This window comes from Mastigoproctus giganteus, chromosome 6, assembly GCF_048544385.1.
Source record: "Mastigoproctus giganteus isolate SK-2022 chromosome 6, ASM4854438v1, whole genome shotgun sequence".
Classification (NCBI taxonomy): domain Eukaryota; kingdom Metazoa; phylum Arthropoda; class Arachnida; order Uropygi; family Thelyphonidae; genus Mastigoproctus; species Mastigoproctus giganteus.
In genome coordinates this window covers 96,976,105-96,992,666 of record NC_143580.1, presented here as the reverse complement: position 1 = coordinate 96,992,666, position 16,562 = coordinate 96,976,105, and positions in this window count along the sequence as shown.

Genomic DNA, 16,562 nt, shown 5'->3' with positions numbered 1-16,562 from the left:
ATGAGTAATCGGTACATTTCTGTGGCATTTAAGCGAATTGAACTCAGATGTTTTTTTTCCAGACCATATCTGCAATCAATCCAAGTAATGTTTAATAAATCATCAGCAAACTTTTATAGCTTCCCCTTACTCCTCGCCAGTTGCAATTCACGTTGGCAGAGTCAGTTAGACGTACTCTTGAAGATTTCTAAAGGTGCTACAAATCTTAGACAGAGCACCATGTACTTTCCTAATGCCTGTTAAGATTGCCGGGCCCCTCCGTAGCCAGGTGGGAAGGAGCAGCAGTGCGTAGCACACGCTTCCTGATTAGACCGGGGTTAGAGCCCGTCACCACCAAATACGAAGGATGCGGAAAGGTCAGGGAATGACCACCGCGTATTCCCGGAGCAATATGGCCTTAGTTGCTAATGCTCCTAAAAACCAAATAACAAACAAACAATTAAGATTACCTGGTAAATTACATATCTGTTTGTATCCTAAGTCTTTTTTCGGAACCGATCCAACTAATTTTGAATAAATCACTAGCAAAAACTTTGATAACATTCTCTTACTCCTCGTCAGTTTCATTATTCAATTGCGAAAATTTTTGATCTCTTACTTTATAATTGTCTTAGTTCCTACCTTCACCCCTTTATCAACAATCATCAATATGCTTTTCTTCCAACAACATCAACCATTTCAAATCTGGCCTTGTTCTCTCATTTCCTACAAACTTATTTGGACAAAGGGAATCAAACTGATTCGCTTTTTCTTGATATTTCACATTAATTTGACTCTGTCCACATCAATCTTCTGCTCTTCAAGTTTCATCTTATGGTCTGCGATCCCCCTCTACTATATTTGCTGGATTCACTGCTTAGAAATCGTAAGATATTCGTAATAATTTATGGTACTTTAGACTCCGTTTATTGTTTCGCAACGGGTTCCTCATGACTCACCCTTGGGTCCGCTCTTCTTTATTGTTTACATTATCAACCTTATTTCAGTCCGTTAATGTTAAGTAGCAACTCTATCCAGATGATGTCGTAGCTTCAGAATCGTTCCTGTTCACTCCAGACGTAAACTCCATGGATCTCTTTTTGTCTACAATACCATAAACTCTATTATCGATTCCTCATCTCTTCTTAAACAAATGCCTTTCACTATAACCAGCTTGAATTCTCGTTATAAAACCAATTTCTCACTGCCCGTCCCTCGTACTCAACACGTACTTAGACGTCTTTTATTCCGTTTCCTTCAGGTATTGAATAATCACAACATTGATTTTACACTTAATCCGTCTATGCATAAGAATTTACTCTTCACTCTGTTTCGTTAATCAAAATTTTGTGTATATTTTAATTCTAGTTTTGTATTGATTAATACTGTTTTTTATTGATGCTATGCAATTCTCAGCGTTCTCATCATTTATCTAGGGTCTGTGTGACCTGTGGGTGAGAAGCCTGTATATCTTCTCCCTTCTAACTTTTAGCCAGCCCCCGATCAAACGATTATCTTATAATTCCAATTTGCTCTAGTTTTTATATTATCCTTTCATCAGGAACCACATCAAAAGTTACGACGTCACCACAAATAATGTCAAAGTTATTTGCACAGCCTGTAAGGACCTCAGTTCGTGCGTATGCAACTTGTCTTGAAAACGAAATCCCGGATTGAATCCGAAAAGGATTTCTTACAAAAAGGCACGTTCAGTTGCAATTTTATTTAACTAATTAAAGGTGCCTTTTTGCAGGAAATATTTTTTGCCACCTCTTTTTATTAGTCTATGAACCATTTGGTATGCAAATACACGGTGCAGTCTGTATATTTTATCTTTTGAAATTTAATAAGATAAGAAATTATATAACACACACGCGTGTTATACTGGTATAAACAACCCCGGTGTAAATTGTCTTTTTTTTTTTTTTTTTTTTTTCACTGACCTTTTAACAAGCTCAAGCCACATAGGAAAACCATAAGCGACAATTGAAAGAAACGCAGCTGGGTAGTAGGGCAAGAACGTCTTCCTGTCACGACCCCAGTCAGATTTAAATATTCTCACTATGGCCACAGTAAATTTCTTGACCTTTTCAAGAAGATTGTTGATCTGTAAGGGTAAAGTCTAGTCGGTCATCTAGAATGATCCCAAGGTATTTCAAATTACGGACGTAGGGTATTTGTTTGCCATCAATTTTAATACTAGTAGGGCAGTTCGAATTAAACTAATAGTTAAATGATATCCTCTTGGTTTTCGCCCGAGATACTGTAAGCTTGTTTTGTTTAGTCCAAGAAATTAGGTCTGGAAGGACTGTAGACGCCCTGGTTTCAAGCCGAGTTCTTGAACATTCAAAAACAATAAGAACCAAGTCGTCTGAATAGGCAATTGGGTGGGCGAACTCAAATTTCCTGATAAGACATCTACTTAAAACAATGTTCCTAAACAGAGGTTCCAGGACAGATCCTTGAGGGCATCCACGCGAGAGAGACCTACTAATTGTATGATTTTTAGATGACACTTGGATAAACCTGTCTCTGAAGTAATTCCGAATGACCTGATAAAGCTGCAACGAACACTTAACAGCACGCAGAGCTTCGAATACACTTTCTCACCACATGGAATCGAACACACCTTTAAAATCAATAAAGATGGCTAAATGGTAATTCGACTCCACGTTTTTAATATGTTTCTTTAGTTTTAATGAGGTGTCCTCAACATTTTCCCTTGATAAACCCGAATTGGTGAGTCGAAAATGATTCCTGATTATGAAATAGATCTGTAATTTTATGGTAAAGCATTCGCTCAAATAGCTTATCTAAGTTTGGAAGAAGAAAAATAGGATAGAAAGATTTTGGATGTGCAGCTGGCTTGCCCGGCTTTTTGATGAGCTTCGCTAGGGTTGTTTTTCACAACTAAGGGTACGTGAAGAAGGGTAAAAGGGGTTTAAAACTAACATTAACAAAAAAAATAGATTAATATTTAAATTTATCACCCGCTGGTTACAGTCCGCACACAATGTGGGCACTCAACGGGAACCAGCACCCATAAATGTACAAGTGAACGTAATCAGCAATAAACTATCTGTTTCTATGATCCATATATTTAACAGATATTTATTATTAGATATAGAAATTCATATGAAAGTATGGTGGAATTATATCAATCTGTATTATAGGTTATTACTCAAATAATTTTAATGGCATAATAATTTTAATTATATCTATAAATATGCAACGATCACAATGTTCAATTATTTTAATGGCATTAGCGATCGTCAACGCACCTTTTTACTTTAACATAAGTAATCACATTGCGTTTTGCTATATATATGTATAATGATGTAGCGTGACTGATGATTATAGGCAAGTTTACAGTTTGTTATTCCGATCATTTTTAGTTTTCTGGGGTTAGTCAAAACGTATAGGTTGTTATTCATATTTCAACTTTATCAGTGGAAAACAGGACATCGCATAACGAAGTCCGATTGACAGTCTCCGCTTTCTTTCGTTGTTTCGTGAATTCCGCTCTGCCCTTAAGGATCAACTTTAGATAAAAGCAGTTACATGATGCTGCTAACCTTCAGCTGTTTCAAGGTCATAACGTATATTTCACAATGGCGAACTCTACCTTAGTTGATGTTTGCAGTGGAAACAAAGCACCTTGATAAGACTACAATTTAAGGAGTACTTTCGCTTTAACGACTAGCAGTATGATTTCCTCTTTCGTATTGCCACTGTTACTCTTCGATTGGGCTCACAATCAGTTTTGTCATCGATGTGTACAATAAAATACCTTGTAGCTATATTGACAGCAGCGCTGTATGTGTCTAAAGTCTTTAGTGGATTGTCTAACAAAAGGCAGCCATTAATCATAGTGCTAAACGAAATGAAGACATAAGTAAAAAGAAACAGGTGCTTGCCCTGGGCAACTTCCAGATGGACCCGTTAATAAGAGCGTTGAGAATATGACGTTCTTTGTGTACTTTTCCCGTAGGAGCAAGAACGACTTTCTTTCCGGATATCTTTTATATGACCGAGAATAGAGAAAAAACCACCAAATGGTGTTTGCAAAGCGATGTTATCGAAGAAGTTCTGCGATACCTTTGGGAAACATTTCTTTAGAAAAAAAAATCTTATAGAAATGATTGGCAATAATGTTCCAATTATGCGCTTTTGTTACAGAAGATTTATTGCAAAATCTGTTTTCTCTAGACCGAAATGCACTTAATAAACACGTGATTTTAAATATGCATTTCAGTTTAACGCTCAAGTTTTCTCTGAACTGTAAACTTGTTAGGCCTCTTTGAGTCCATCTGCTGGTGAATAGCTGAAACGCTATTCAAGTAATTGCGGGGTGTTCTGCAAAGCTTAATTCGCAACACAGTGTTTCAAATCTAATTTTTTTCCCTTTTAATTAGGAAGATTAGTAGAGCTTGTTATATCACTTGCTTAAGTGTAAGTCGTTATATATATCATTATTTTAAGAAGAGGAAGCTGTTAAATACTTTCTTATTGCTAAAATATGGGAGAACAAACGAAAGATATACAATGCTAATAAGGTCGAGCTATTTTATTTCCGAACAATGTCACTCAGGACGAGTAAGTCAGTTCTGGAGCTGTAGACGTGAGATTTATCCCTCACCAAGAGATAGCTCGCATGTGCAGATATTCAGTCAAGATTACACCGTCAATGACTATTTCATAAGAGGAAGGCTTTGTATAGGTAATAGTAACACGTGCAAAGTGAGAGGAGTCTAGCTGCAACCGGACAGTAATCATAAAATGGAATGTTACTTTTTTCTAAACTAAACAAAACCATAATATTCTACTTTAATGAAGAAGCTCTTTGTTAGTAGTAACAAATGGGAACACATCCTAAAACGCCCGTCGTTGTTTAAACTAAGTATTAAGTACCACACACGCGAGTGGCAGCGACTGGTATAGCATTGAATTTAACAAGTTGGCCACAACATCTTTAAAAGAATATCTTATTATCTTTAAAAGAATTCCTAAATATAAAAAATGTATGCGTATTCAGAGATTAAGGCTAACATACTTTAAGTTACATGAACGAGAAGTTTGAAGCTTGTTTTTTCCAAAGAGGCTACTTGAATAGACATCAACCGAAATGTCAGAATGAGAGTCAATTCGCAGTTCTAATTAAGAATTAACAATGTATCCTATCTAGAGAATGCTATAAATTGAAGCACACTCTCTTTATTAAACAATAATTAATAATAATAATAATAATAACTAAGGGGCTTTGTCCCCTGCTCGCCCACCGCCGCGCACGCTTTTCTCCGTAAAATGTAGAGGTATGACAGAGGAAGTCAAATCTTTGCTACCTAAAAGTTACACCTGTCGAAATGCACTGATCGATATCTAATCAGGAAATGACGTGTGCATTTGTAGTGATGCAATTGTCCCGCCCACTTGTACCACGTGACCCGCATCCCTCTTCTCCCATATTCTATCCCCCAACACGCGGCATTCTCTAGGTCCAATAAATATCCTTATGTAATTATTTACCTGCATTTACATAGGTCACTTAGGAAAAGGACTTTTGCTTTGGGTTCCATAATGCATGAGGAATATTGTTGCATCTGAAAGAGTAGGACTAAAATATTTACAAATAATTAAACTATTTACACATATACAAACTATATCGGGTCCCTTCTTCAGCTGACATTACAGTGAAATAGCAAATGATGCCGTCCGTGGTCATGTACAAGTATTACAGAGCACATGCAACTGCCTCCATAACGTTGGTGAACGTTATGGAGGCAGTTGTCTTTCAATGGAAGACAACAATGTAATTATTTACCTGCTCATTTGTAGTGACGTAATTGCCCCACCCTCTTCTCTCATTGGCTCGAATAAATATCACTGGAGGGAAAGCTTTTTTAATATATAGAGAGATAACTCTTAACAAAATCGCTTAATTAATTCAATAGAATCATTAGTTAGCAATTTATGATGCCCAAGTGTGAAAATCTGAATTTTGGACTCAGTCAATCTTCCTTATATAATTTATCGTATTGTACTCTATTCATAATAGGGATGATGGCTAATGAAGTACTCTTCAAATAGTTGACTGCTAGTTTGATGGATGTTTCGACACCAGTCTTTAGATTTATGGAATGAATGAATACAAAACAAAATTTAGGAAAAACATTTGCCATCTATCTTCTAAAAACGCATTACTGCCTTAATACAAGCATTTAGTCCTTGATGTAACTTGAAGTGCAGTTATGTTCAGTCATGCATTACAAAATGCTCCTTCTCAACTAAAATTATTCCTGTGTATAATAAGATCGTAGCTATTCTCTCCCTGTCTGGTAGGTAATTAAAACCTAGAGTGGGTATTTACTGTTACATGCAGGAAAAAGGTAGCTTGCATGAGCGTATCTGAAACACAAAGAACTAATCCATTTCACTTGTTATTGGATTCTTGGTTAATCCATCACTGTCACATGAAGAGAGTAAGAAAGGAGAAATCCTTTGAGTTGTCTCACGACGTAGTATTCTTTTTGCTGCATATGTGTCAATTTTATCTATACACGTTATCGGTGCAACCATTGCATTGATATTCTGATGAGATTTCTTTCAACGCAGTTTGCAATTTTACGGTAAAGTCAAGTAACTTTACCGTGAATAATGAAGCTGCTTCTACAAACTTCCTTTATGCGTCATACAACATTTGCTTTCAGAAAGCATTTGTTTCGTTTTAACAGTGAGATCTTCTTAACAGGAAATATAAAAGAAAAAATGTATCTGATGCACCCGTATATATCTAAATTTGCAAATCGAAAAGGAGAATTCAGATACGTGCACCATTATAATGAGAGAGAGCGCCTATTGAAAAACTCACTCAGTTTGCATTGGTTAACAAAAATCACAGGTTTCTTGTAGAAAGAGAATTGTTCGTCCTTGGTTATTAGCAGCGATTTCGTCGATCGACCGAAATTGCTGATGATGATTTTGAATCGGGGCATTAAAAACGAAAGAAATTCTTTTGAAATTAGTATGATTCACACATATAAAGGCGCTTCTTGATTAGACCGGGGTTCAAGCCCGTCACCACCAAATACGGAGGATGCGGAAAGGTCAGGGAAATGACCACCGCATATCCCGGAGCAATATGGCCTTAGTTGCTAATGCTCCTAAAAACCAAATAACAAACAAACAAACACAACACAACATATAAAGGAAATATAAATACCTTTAGTTTATAATTGTCATTGAATGAACAGCTGATTACCGTGAAGAAAATCAGTGTACCATATCGGTTTGCTGCTCAAAATACACACTACTGATGATATCTAGTGTCAAGCATTTCCGGCTATAATTTGTGACTGAAATGAGCAAGTGAAGAGTAGCCAAAGAAGTATATTTTGCATTTTCTGGTGGAATATTATTATTTTTTCTTTTTTATTGAGAACAAAAATTTCTCTTCCAAAATTAGAGGCAAAATTATTTAAAAAAAGCATATACTGTATAGTAAACCTATTTAGAATGTAATTCTCAGAATTAGCGCTAAAAAATAACCGAAATTGAATGGAACCTTTCAGATATCACCGTGGTCTAGATTCAAATAGAATGAAGACCACGGTATAGATTCTAATGGACTCGATGAAAAATGGTTCTCTGAACTGGAAGTTATTTTTATTTAGAACTTGAAATCGATTCAGCATCAAATTTGGACCCACTTAAGAATAATATTAAATAATACTGACATATTTTTTAACTTATAAAACCGCATTTGTAGATGCCATAATTTCTTGTTGCTGCGTTCATTCCGCTTTTTCAAGTTTGAGTCACTTACCCATTTATTTATTTTTTTTTTTACACGATTGGTCTGTTCGATATTTCTTTGGCAATTCATCATCCCTCCTTTCAACAACGCGTCAGACCAACTCCTCCTCTTAATTTGTTGGCCCACATCTTCTTTGCTTAACTCTCTCTCTGTGGATTTTCCGCTTTTTTAAAGACCCCTGGAAAACATTTATTTTTATGGACTTATTCAAATTTTAGGTTTAAACTCAGTATAGTACTCAGATAGTAATAATAATATATAGTAAGCCCATGTTTTATGCTCAGAATTTCATCCGTTTCAGCCACTTCCAAATATATATATATATATATATATATATATATATATATATATATATATATATATATATATATATATTTTTTTTTTTTTTTTTTTTTCAATTCCTTTAGAAATTCTGATAAATTCCTACTCTGGACATCTGAGCACTGAAGAAAATGCTGTCACTACTACTTGCATTCTTTACGGACATGATCGATTATTTTATGAGAATAAAGACATCCGTAGAGAATATGACATTTCAATGATGATTAAATATCACATTCATGGAAAAATATTTTAATTTATTTTTCCATGAATGTGAATAACTGAACAGTTTGCTTCTACATAAAATGCCTTTCTCATTTCCTATGAAAGAGAAAGGCAGTTTAACGTACCTTAGTAATTAAACTGAAATAATCCGCTTTAATATTCGACAGATTATTTGTAGCATTTGACAAATAATTCCAGTTTGTTCATTACAGATTAGCTGCAGGATAAAGTAGAATTAAATTCACTTGCCGAGTAATAGTCTGCTGTGTTCTAATTCCGAGGGCTCTTCCGGTGTTAAGAACTATTAAACGCACTCCTCTATTTGGTTTGCATTAGACAAAAAAAAAAAAAAACTATGCAGGGTGATTCAGGAGGAATAGGAAATGTTTTGGGAGGTTATAGAATCGATTATTCAGAGTAAAAAAGTTCATATAAACATGTGTCCAATTCGCAATGGATACGGAGATACAGCTGTTTGAAGCTGACGGGCACAAAGCCGTTATGAGAGGTATTAAAGAAAGATAAATTACTTATTGTTTGTATTTATTGTCTTTTTGAATGATGCAAAACACAAATAAGCGACAAGTTTTTTACAGTCCACAAATCTTCGAAAATCCCACCGCCAACCTCAATGCACTTTGCAACGCATGTGGTAATATGACGTGTTGTTCTGAGGTTGTCTTAGCGTTCTTTTATGAGGGCAGCAGTATCCGAAATGCTAGCGAGCCAATTAGTCTCTTGCATTCACTTTTTCTTTGTATACTGCGCTTTTCATCCATCCCCACAAACAAAAATCTAACGGAGTGAGGTCTGGAGAGGTGTTGGTGGCCAATGAACGGGACCACCGCGGCCGATCCATCCTTCAGGGAAAGTTCGATTTAGATATTGTGTAACCAGACTGGCGTAATGTGCAGGAGCTCCCTCATGCTGAAAGTACATAAGGAACTTCCACTGCTATCGGAGGATGTTTCCTTGGCTACAATATCAGCAATATCCACCTATAACCCAACCTTTCAACGAATTAAAGAATCTGCAGAACAGCATAAGATTAATTTTTTATCGACACTTTCACACCCATACAACCAGCCATTCGCATTAACAGAATTTCTAGGGGCACTCAATAAAACACCCAGTAGTGCTGCTGGGCCAGATGAGGTCTATTATAGAATGTTAAAACAACTTGACAACAGAGCAAAAAGAACATTGTTAAAATATTACAATCGAATTTTCTTAGAAAATACTTACCCACTCTCCTGGCGTCACTAAATTGTTCTAGCCTTCCCGAAGCCAGGAAAGGATCGTACCTTTCTGCATAACTACAAGCCGATTTCACTGACTAGTTGTTTAGGAAAAGTCCTGGAAAAAATGGTTCAAAGGCGGATAACGTGGTTCCTGGAAGCAAACAACTTACTAAACAGCAGCTAGTATGGATTTAGAAAGAACTGGTCAACGCTAGATGTGATGATAAAAGCAGAAGCAAACATCCGTAATGCCTTCATAAGGAGAGAACATCTAGTCATGATTAATCTCGATATTGAGAACGCCTTCGATACCACCTGGCGATATGGTGTACTTAAAGATCTCCATTCTTCCGGCTTGAGGGTTTAGTTTCCTCAATTTATACAAAACTTGCTGCGCAACAGAACGTTTCAGGTAAGATATATGAATAGTTTATCCAAATAATTTGAACAAGAGGAGGGTGTACCGCAGGGTTCCATTCTCAGTCCAACATTATTTGCAGTAAGAATTACAAATATGACACGGGAAGTACCAAATATGTACAGTAGAATCGTACTTGTTATGATGACCTCATTATCTCTTGTCAATCTCAAACTATGAACACCATTGAAAGACATCTTCAAATTTCCATAGCTAAAATAGAATCATGGACACTACGGAATGGTTATTCTTTAGCAGAAAAAAAATCCACTGCAATTCATTTTTGTAAAAAATGCAAACTACATTCGGATCCAGAAATATTTTTAAAAAACAGCCTGATTTCTATCACCAACAATTTTCGTCTGTTGGGATTATTTTTTTATACTAAACTTAACTTTGCTTCCCATATATCTTACCTTCGAACTACATGTCTTAAAAAACTGAACATGCTAAGAGCCGTCTGCGCTCTCTCCTTCATCTATATAGAGCTATAATAAGATCACGCTTAGATTATGGATCACCTGTCTATGACTCCGCTAGGAAAAGTTCGCTATTACGTCTGAACACAATACAGCATAGTGTACTTAGGATAGCTGTGGGGGTCTTCAGAACATCATACGGTCCATAGCCTGTATATTGAGGCAAATGAACCTCCACTGTATCTAAGGAGAAAATCCTTATTGTGTAACTATGCACTGAAGATTGAGTATTCCATCACATCCTAGCTGGCAGCACTTGTTTACCCCTCAATACACCATGCTATATCACAAAAAACCTAATGAGAATCGCCCCGCATGACTTCGACTGCAAGACCTCATGATCAGTTGGAACATTAATTTTCAGAATGTTTTCCAAGACCTTGGTACTCCTGAACCTCGCTGGACTGAATTTGTACCTCTCTGTGACAATTTATTTTTAAGATGGGGGAAGACTTCCCTGGCTAATAAAAATTTTCAACAGCTTCATAAATCACATCCTTGGAGGCGCCTCCGTAGCCAGGGGGGAAGGAGCAGCAGAGCGTAGCACACGCTTCTTGATTAGACCGGGGTTCGAGCCCGTCACCACCAAATACGGAGGTGCGGAAAGGTCAGGGAATGACCACCGCACATTCCCGGAGCAATATGGCCTTAGTTGCTAATGCTTATAAAAAAAAAAAAAAAAAAAATAACAAACAAACAAACACAAATTAACATTCCTTGGTAAACTCAGAAAAAGTACATATCTATACTGATGGCTCCAAAACAGATACAGTAGTAGGTGCTGCAGCAGCAGTTTCTTCCACCTTCTCAGTAGCCGTGTCTCTTTCTATTGAATGCAGTATCTGTACTGCAGAATTATTCGCAATAAAACTGGCTCTAGATAATATAAACAACTACCATACCAGGGGCTCATATCTAGTAAGTATAGGCTTGGCACACCCAGGGTCCTGAGCTGGATATCACCATTCTTCTCTTTCTTGGTGATTTACTTCTACTTCTCTCTCTCTCTCTCTCTCAGGGTGGTAACTCAGAATTTTTTTTTTTTTTTTTTGGCTGGTGTAGCATAAGCCTCAGGTTTCCTTGCGCCATATGGCTAAATATAATAATAATAATATCAAGAAATCTTTGATACAGACTCCTTAAGCGCAATCACTGCCATTCAATCTAACTTTTCTCCCTGTCACCCTATTCTTAAAGAGATCTGATCTAAGTTATTTTAATATCAAACAGTCAATTAGAAGGTTACCTTCTGCTGGATCCCTGATTATGTCGGCATCCCAGGTAATGAACATGGGGATGATGCTGCTGCTAAACATCCCGACTCTGGATCTTCCAGACAACTAAAAGTGCCCTACACCGATTACAAACCTATCATTAAAACAACATGCAGGAAACAATGGTCTCACCTTTGGAAAACTGAAATCAATAATAAACTGCTGCAGATAAAAAAAAAAAAAAAAAACAGAAGCCACAACTGTGGACATCTAGTTCCAGGAGAAGCAGGCGACAAGAAGTGATTCTAGCAAGGATCCGCATCGGTCATTCGCATCCAACTCACCCGTGTTTGCTTACGGGAGAGAATTCTCCTCAGTGTTTCTTTTGTCAGTCGCAGCGAACAATAAAATACATCCTCATAGAATGCCCCCAACATTCAGCAGTAAAGAAATAAAGCTTTAGCTCCCTATCCAGCTTACAGGAACCCTTAACCTTATTTCATATTCTTGGCAATGAAGCCAATTTCGAGGAACTGTTTAATTATTTGAAACACACAAATCTGTATAATATACTGTGATCATAGTGACAAGCAAATCATAAACAGGCACAATATGGACCAACCCTTGTAGCCAAGGGAACATCCTCCAATAGTAGTGGAAGTTCGTTTTGCAGAAATTCCAAATGAATGGGCCCTATAAGACGATTTTGTAACACAACAGGCCCAATCAACTGATTGTCGATGATACCGAACCACATGTTTACAGAGAAGCGATGCTGAAAATTTGTTTCTACAGTGACATGTGGATTTTAGTCTGACCACCTATAAAAGTTACGGGTGTTGTTGATACCGTCACAGGTGAAAGTAGCTTCATCGTTGAACAGTATTAATGGAATTAATCGGCGATTAGCATTCACCCACCGACAAAATTCCAATTGCTGGATGGACGTCGTCTCCTGATTGAAAGTTTTGCACCCGCTGTATGTGAAATGAATACAAACTGTGCTCGCGTAATGTTCGCCATACTCATATCTGTGGAATACCGATACGCGTAGAAATTCTTCGTGTGCTAATAGTAGGACTACGTTGTACCGACTAAAGAATGTGTTCTATTTCTCTCACATTTTGTTCATTTGCACGTTCAGAAGAAATGTGAGCGCTGGGAACTGTACCAGTCTCACCCAGTGTTTGGTGTAAACACTAGTAAATGCTTTTGAATCCAGTAGTATGCGGTTAGGAAACCGTTGACGGTATTCTCTACAAGCAGCAGTAGCACTTCCACCACAGAAACCGTAGACAAACACCATATCGGCATATTCAGCATGTGTGAAGATGTGCGGCATTCTTAACAACACTTCTAACACCAAACAGCGTCAGGTTATAACTGCTTGTTGGTCACATCCGATTCAAGGAGCTGTGGGCGCCAGTTTCAAACAGCTGTATCTCTGTATCCATTGAGAATTGGACACATGTTTATATCAACTTTTTTACTCAGAATAATCGATACTGTAACCTCCCAAAATATTTACTATTTTGTATATGTAAATGTTATATCATATCACATGCACCATCCATCCCCACAAACAAAAATCTAACGGAGTGAGGTCTGGAGAGGTGTTGGTGGCCAATGAGCGGGACCACCATGACACGATCTCGAAATATAATTTAACTTTCCTTACAACAATCCGATACGCACATTTCTTAGTCCAGGTTTTATAAATTATGGTAAAGTATTTTGTGGTATCGGCGAGTATATTGCGGACTAAGAAATAAATTACATTCATAGTACAAATAAATTAAATGCCTCGCGGTTTATGTAGTAATCCCTCGATTAACGAATGTTCCAATATCGAAATGTTTTTATTTAATATTACTTTCGAATATAACGGAGCAAATCTCGCTATACCAAAGGCGAATATGTTCGTATTTCGCACGCTGTACACGCATCGTCGTCCAATCGCTCCCGCAACACGCTTTCATTACGATCGAAATATCTTTAAATTCACTCCCGTTCTCTCACAACCCTTTCTTTCGCAAAGTTCTCTTGTCTTCACGTGTTGTGTTGATCTTCTAGCGTGCAAAGAAAGTGTTATTACTGTATTGCTATTTTCATAACCCCGATACAGATATGTTATGGAATGAAAACGAACAAGCTCAACAACACTACCCAATTCTACGAAGAAGACGAAGGCGATAACAATAGAATAATGAAGCTATAAATTCTCAAGAGGAAGGAAGTAAGGAGGAGAGAAGACATCTATAATTGCACAAGCATTTGGAATGGCTAAATCGACGATTACTACTATTGTAAAGAATAAAGAAGCTATTAAAAAGGGTGCCCAAATGTCAGCGAGTTTTGCTTTGTCGTTTTATTTACAAGAAAACGAAATTGAAGAGATGAGAAGATTTCAAACATTTGGACTGAAGATCCAAATGCCTGTATTTCGCTCTCGCTTTGGTTCTGCGATTTAGGAGCGGGCACGGCTAATTTGGAGTGATCTTTAGCAAGTGGTGATCCTCTGACATGGGCTCAAGAGGGGCTCAAGTTTTTTGCAAGCCAGAGGTGGCCTGATAAATTTCGAAACCGATGGAAATTGCATTCACTGAACAGTTTGTGGTGGGACTAATGAACATTATTATAGGGGACGGAGGGATATCGAGAGCACCCGACAGTATGATCTAGTATGTTGTTAAGAAGGTTCCCCACGATGAGTAGTTTCTCCTCTGTTAAACACACTTGAAATATTACATGTAAGGTAAATATAGATAGTCGGGGGGAAATCAAGTTAACATTTTCCCAGATTTTTATTATTTTTATTTTTTTGAAAGATAATCAGCCTTCAAGTTAAAAGCTGTTAAATACAGGCATTCACGGCGGAATGGAAATTAACTACAAAATAATTATATTTCCATTACATGTAGTTTTCCCCCAGATTTCAATTAAATCTAGAACCTAATAATTAATTCTAACCAAACCGGTGATCGGAAGTGAATTCTTTTCTTATTTGAAAGAAAGAAACGGACTTTTCTATATTTCATCTAAACAGCAAAGGTTCTTCGATGTGAATCTCCCGCTTAGATAGTACTTTTCTCTCAACAACTGACTATGAAGAGTGTTCTTTCCTCTGAAGTTTAAACTAAAGAAAACAAGGGATGAAGCACAAGGTACGAGTGAAACAAGTAATACAAGAGAAATCATTAAACATCAGTTGTTCCTTTTCTGTCTATAAAAAAACGTGTTCAGAAGGAAAAAGGGAGAGGATGGGGTTTCAGACTGCTAGTCACATACAGAAGATACACCTCATTAGGTGAATAGCAGAATGCACAGTAGAGAATCTTGTTTAGAAGTTCCCTGCGGGAGCAAAGAAAATTCGCTGAACCGAACGAAAAAGTCAAGGCAATAAAGGAAGCAAATCTACTGTCAACTCCGTATGTGAAAAGTATTCTATTGAATAAAGAGTAAATAAATCCTTTTGGTAAACAAAAAAAGTTAATTGCATTCCAAATTTTTTCTTTTTTAGATCATTGCTTTCGATGACAAAGAAACCGGATTAAAACAAACAAAAAGTACTCTTGGTTCAGTAAACTATTGTAATCTTCCTCCCACAGCATACGCCGTTAAGGGATTCAAGATTTACGGAAGCTTTCGTTAGGTTTCACTACAACAGTCAATTTCATTGGTCAATTCGGCATTCTTTCATGCCGAATTGGCCACGAAGGATGAATTTGGGTTAATTTAACAGGATGAAATCCCTCGAAATTCCATTTTGTTTTAAAAAAGAGGAATGAGCATAGTCCGTGATACTTACTTTATGTTTATGATCATAATGTAGAAACATTTTTAAAGTAATGGACGAGCGAGTGGTTTTGACGAGTTGAATTCTTGAATTATGGAAAGTTGCGATTGCGGTAGCTAGAGTCGTGCAAAGTCTTGCAGTGACCGCATTGGAACTCGACCCACATTGTTTGTACTCACAATCTGCAAAAAAAGAAAAAAAAAAAAAAACTGAAATGACGGATTAAGAAAATTTGTAATTAATTTTCTGCATATCAGTAATAATACAATAGTAAATCACACAATAATATTAACATTTTGTTATTGTGTATATATTACGTAAAAATAATAAAACTATGATAATTAATTTTAAAAAATCAAACATATTTACAATATAATTAATTTTATTTTAGTAAGATGCTATGTAAAAGCAGGACGTCAGCACTTTCACGCTTCAGCTGTATCCTCCTTCCTTAGATTAGGAAGCTACGGGTGTTTCATAAAGGACGCAACCGTATTATAGGAATTTTCACACAAGAGGGAAACAAATTACACATACTTTTTTTGTTTTATCTTTACAATGGAAAGAAATTGCACAACCTTTACAAACCTTTACTATTTCCAAGTGTTGGAAATAGTTTCCACTCGCCTGGATGCAGGGTCGCACCCTTTTCATGACATTTTCAGCCACCTCAGTTATGTTTGCAATCTCTTTTTCAATGTTAGCCTTCGATTCGTCAAGAGTATGAGGATTGTTGTGAAACACTTAACCTTTTAATTGGCCCCAAAGAAAAAATCTGGGGAGTAAGATCTCATTCATTCATTTTCATTTATTTACACACCCAAATATTATGTACAATTTCAAGAAACATAAACAATAATCTATATACAATTTTATGTACATTTTCATTCTCATATATATAACCCTAGCATATATATATATATATTTTTTTTTTGTTCACAATACAGTTGAGGAAACACAGTACAAAACACGTGTGTGTGTGTGTCCTGGTATCAAGGGTAGCCCCTAGGCATAGCCCATCTCCACCTAGTGGATCTGTATTGAATGTAGGACCTCTGCAAAGGAGCAGCCAATAC